This window comes from Arachis hypogaea, chromosome 18, assembly GCF_003086295.3.
Source record: "Arachis hypogaea cultivar Tifrunner chromosome 18, arahy.Tifrunner.gnm2.J5K5, whole genome shotgun sequence".
Classification (NCBI taxonomy): Eukaryota; Viridiplantae; Streptophyta; class Magnoliopsida; order Fabales; family Fabaceae; genus Arachis; species Arachis hypogaea.
In genome coordinates this window covers 57,332,661-57,337,996 of record NC_092053.1, presented here as the reverse complement: position 1 = coordinate 57,337,996, position 5,336 = coordinate 57,332,661, and positions in this window count along the sequence as shown.

Sequence of the window (5,336 nt, the reverse complement as noted above, 5' to 3'; positions counted from 1 at the left end):
AATTCTTACCACAGCACCAATTGTGCGAGGCCCCAACTGGACGTTGCCATTTGAGATAATGTGCGATGCGTCAAACCATGCTGTAGGTGCCGCACTTGCACAGCGCAATGGTAAACTCCCTTATGTCATTGCTTACTCTTCTAAGACACTAGATGCAGCACAATCCAACTATACCACTACTGAAAAAGAACTCTTAGCCATTGTTCATGCTCTAGATAAATTCAGATCTTATTTGCTAGGTTCAAAGATAGTGGTATACACGGATCATGCAGCTTTAAAGTACTTATTGACAAAGAATGAGTCAAAGCCTAGACTCATACGTTGGATCTTGCTTTTGCAAGAATTTGACATTGAGATTAGGGACCGCAGTGGATCTCAAAATCTGGTTGCGGATCATTTAAGCCGCATTGAGAATTTAAAAACTGATCCATTTCCGATCAATGACTCATTTCCCATTGGATAGTTTGCATGCTGTGTCGGTTAGCTTTTCTTGGTTTGCCCCAATGGTGAACTACTTGGTTGCAAGAATCTTCCCTCCTAACTTTTCGAAAAACCAAAGGGACAAGTTGAGTAGTGATTCCAAATACTATATTTGGGATGACCTTCACTTGTGGAAGAGGGGCGTGGACTAAGTAATTAGAAGATGCGTCCCGGAATCCAAATTCCAACTAATTCTTGAAGCTTGTCATTCGTCCGAATGTGGTGGCCACTTTGGCCCACAAAGGACCGCTAAAAAAGTGTTGGATTGTGGATTCTGGTGGCCAACCTTATTCAAGGATGCTAACCGGTTATGTGTGTCTTGCCATCAGTGTCAGAAGTTAGGAAACGCATCCCAAAGGGATGAAATGCCTCAGCAACCTATGCTGTTCTGTGAGATATTTGATGTATAGGGCATTGACTTTATGGGACCGTTTCCCAACTCTAGTGGATATCTGTATATTCTGTTAGCGGTTGACTACGTGTCAAAGTGGGTAGAGGCCGTACCTACCCGCCTTGATGACGCCAATGCTGTTGTTTGTTTCATAAGGAATCATATTGTATACCGTTATGGGTCGCCACGAGCAATCGTAAGCGACCAAGGATCCCACTTTTGTAACAGGAAGGTAGAATCATTGCTCAAGCGCTATGGAGTGTCACATAAGGTCGCCACTGCTTATCATCCGCAAACAAATGGACAAGCGAAAGTGTCCAACCGGAAAATCAAGAGAATCTTAGAGAAAATGGTCAATCGCAAAGAAAGGATTGGAGCCTCCGGTTAGGAGATGCACTATGGGCGTATAGAACTGCCTACAAGACTCTGATAGGGATGAGTCCTTTCCGAATCATCTATGGTAAGGCATGTCACCTCCCGGTGGAGATTGAGCATCGAGCCTATTGGGCGGTAAAGCAGTGCAACACGGATCTAGCCAAGGCGGGTGAAGCTAGGAAGCTACAACTAGAGGAGCTCGAATGCTTGAGGAATGAGTCGTATGAGAATGCCCGAATCTACAAGGAAAAGACTAAAGCATTCCATGACCATCACATTCGGAGGAAGGACTTTCAAGAAGGTGATGAGGTCCTCCTCTACAACTCAAGACTCCGATTTATGCCTGGCAAGCTCCGCTCTAGATAGGAAGGACCTTTCAAGGTGAAGGAGATGAAGCCTTACGGAGTGGTGAAATTGTTTGATCCCAAGAGTGAAGCAATCTTCAAGGTGAATGGACATAGAGTGAAGAGGTATCATGGTTGCAAGCCCCCAAGAGAGCTAGAGGTGTACATATTGGAGGATGCACCAAGGAGTGAGGAAGCTTAAGAAAAGGACCGTCCAACTTAAGGACGTTAAAGAAAAGTGCTTGGTGGGAGGCACCCCACCGTGGTAAGATCTTCCTTGTTTATACCATCTTATTTGTATTAGTTTCTTGAGAATTTTGTGGTCTTTTGATAATTGATTAAGTGCATAGGAATGCTAGCTTTGTTGATTTTATTGGATAGATAGGATGTTCATGTAAATAGGATGTGAAAAGGATAAAGAAAACATAAATTTTTCTTTGAAGAGGGACACCGACGCGCCAGCGCATAGTGCGCGCGCGCGCCGGTAGCGAAATCCCATTCTTGAGCCAAACACCCGAGAGTTATGCCCACTTTATGCCCAACTCGCGCTAGGCACCCACGCGTTCGCGTAAATGCCGCCTGCGCGCACCCTGGCAATTTAACCATCAACGCGCCAGCGCACGGTGCGTGCGCGCGCCGATGGAGAAATGTGGACTCTCTGGTACAAAAACCCGAGAGTTGTGCCACAATTGGGCCAACCTCATTCCAAAACCCACGCGTCCGCGCGTAGTGCGTGTCCACGCCAGTTGCGAAACACCTCAAGCACGCGTCCGCGCAGGGTGCGCGTCCGCGCACCTTCTTCACTAACTCACTCTGTTACAAAAACCAGAGACTTGAGCCAACTTTGTGCCACTTTTGTGCCTGAGGCACAACCTTTCTCGCGCGCGCGTGATAAACCCTGATTTTGTGGTTTTTCTTGTACTTATTTTGGGGGATTTTATCACCTTTTCTCACATTTATTCAATGAAATAGCATGGTTTTGCAATTCTCCCTTGATTTGTGCTTAAATGTGAAAACATGCTTTTTAGGCCCTAAAATTGGTGATTTTAATTCACTTAAATTCCATTCGATGCCTTGATATATTTGTTGAGTGATTTCAGATTCATAAGGCAAGTATTGGTTGGAAGAAGTGAGGAGAAAAGCATGCAAAGTGGGAGAACTCATGAAGAAATGAAGGAATCGTAAAGCTGTCAAGCCTGACCTCTTCGCACTCAAACGACTATAACTTGAGCTACAGAAGTCCAAATGAGGCGGTTCTAGTTCCGTTGGAAAGCTAACATCTGGGGCTTCGAAATGATATAAATTTTTCCATATGTTGCTTCACGCTCAGGGGCCCGCACGCGCCATGTACGCGTGCGCGCCGATTCTGCCCGTGGGTCCACTTTAATGAAATCGCCCCCAGCGATTTTGCAGCTCATTTTGGGCCCAATCCAACCCATTTCTGATGCTATTGAACCCAAGGATTGAAGGGGAAATGAACCAAGTAGTCATAGTTTAGTTTTCATCATGTTTTAGGGTAAATTCTAGAGAGAGAAGCTCTCTCCTCTCTCTAGAATTTAGGGTAGTTTAGGTTTAATTTTCTTGAATCTCACTTTTAGATTTTATTTTGATTTAGTTTTCCTTTTTATTTCTTGTTGTTACATCCTAATCTTCTTAGTTTCTTTTGTTCATTTCCTTTATTTTGTTACTTTTATGTTAATGAACCCTTGTTGGATTTCCATTTTCTTTTAATGTAATTTAATGTTTGATGTTCTTTTTATTGATGAATTGAGTTGTTGATTTATTTTTCTTGCAATTGATAGTTGGTAATTTTATATTTCTTGCACATTTTACTATGCTTTCCATGTATGCCTTCCAAGTGTTTGACAAAATGCTTGGTTGGATGTTAGAGTAGATTTTGAGGATTCTTGGCTTGGAAAGAGTAATTAGGCAATCTTGAGTCATGAAAACCCAACTCATGTTGGCGATCTAGAGTTGTTAGCTAATATTGTTTCCATTGACGCTAATATTTTGCTAATTTAATTAGTGAGTTGATTAGGACTTTTGGAATATTGTTTCCACTGACGCTAATCCTTTGCTAATTTAATTAGTGAGTTGATTAGGACTTTTGGATTGAGATTAGCTAGTCTTATTAGACTTTCTCTCATGGAAGATAATATGATACCTTCTTCCAATGTTGGAGATGACGTAATAAGATAAATTCTTGTTATTATTGTGGTATGATTGATTAGTCTTGTTTGACATTCTCCCTATTTGTTGGAGTTGACTAAATAAGATGAATTAATCGTTGCATGACTAGGATAGAAAGCCTATGATCTCAACACTTGCCATGAATGTCTCTCTTTATTACTTGCTTCCTTTAATTGCTCTCTTTACTTTTCTTGTCATTTATTCTCTTGTCCTCTTATCAAATCAAACCCCCCTTGCATCTTCATAGCCAATAAGCATACACTTCATTGCAACTCCTTGTGAGATGACCCGGAGTCTAAATACTCTGGTTAATTCTTATTTGGGGTTTGTTATTTGTGACAACCAAAATTTTTGCATGAAAGGACTATTGTTTGGTTTGAAAACTATACTTTACAACGAGAATTCATTCATTTAAGGAAATTCTAGACCACACAAAAGTTCGCTCATCAAAATGGCGCCGTTGCCGGGGAGTTGCAATGGTGTTATGTTATTGGCTATTGTATATATGTTAATATGCTTCTTTGCTAGTTTTTGCTTGTTTTATGAGTTAGTTTTTATTAGTTCTTATTAGTATTTGTTTTATTTTCTCTTGCTACTATGAATTCTCATCACTTTGGCTATGAGTTGGGTTCAAATTATGTTGTAGGAAATGGGAGCGACAATGAGGATGTGCATCAAGGATGGAACAATCAAAGATGGGAGGAGCCTCAAGGGATTGATCAAGCTTCTTGGCAACCACAACCTCCGGTTTCTTATGGGTATAATTCTCATCCTAATGTATATCAATCTAATGGATGTGGTGACCTTTATTGTGATTGTCAACAACCACCACCACATGTCTATGAACCGCCCCCTCAACATGATTTTGAACCACCTTACTCACAAGCCCCATATCACCAAACACCCCCATCTGACCCTAATCCTTATCCACCATATCAACCACCTTATGAACCATATGAACCATACATAGAACCACCACAATCCTAACACAACTACTCTCAAGAACCACCTCCATATACACCAACTCCATACCCTTACCAAGATGAACCAACTTCCAAACATGATACCTTCCTCCCAAACAATGAACATTCTCTTCCACCATCACCTCCTGATGAAGCCCCCACGCATGAATTGAGAGATCTTGAATCTCATATCTTAAGGCGACAAGAGGAGGATGAAAAGAAGTTTAAAGAGCTAGGAGCCAAGATGGCTATCTTAGTGGAAGCCGTTAGCAATATGGCCTCCTCCCGACTAAGCCTAAGCGACCAAGGCACTCCCATTGACGAATGTGGAGAAGAAACCAAGGAGCATAGTGAGGGAGTGAGTTTAGAGCTTCAAGATGAAGAAGATGAGTTGAAGAAAGAATTGCTACTAGGGGAGGAAGATGAGATAATTGAGCCGGAAGGAGTGGTTGAAGACCTAGGAGATGTTGGAAGTCCATGGGAATGTATCATTATAGAGCCCTCTTTCAAGAAGCTTGATATTGATGTTGAGGAGGGTGTACAACCTCCAAGGCATATCATGGTGGAAAACTTTGAAGAGGTTGATCAAGAGAT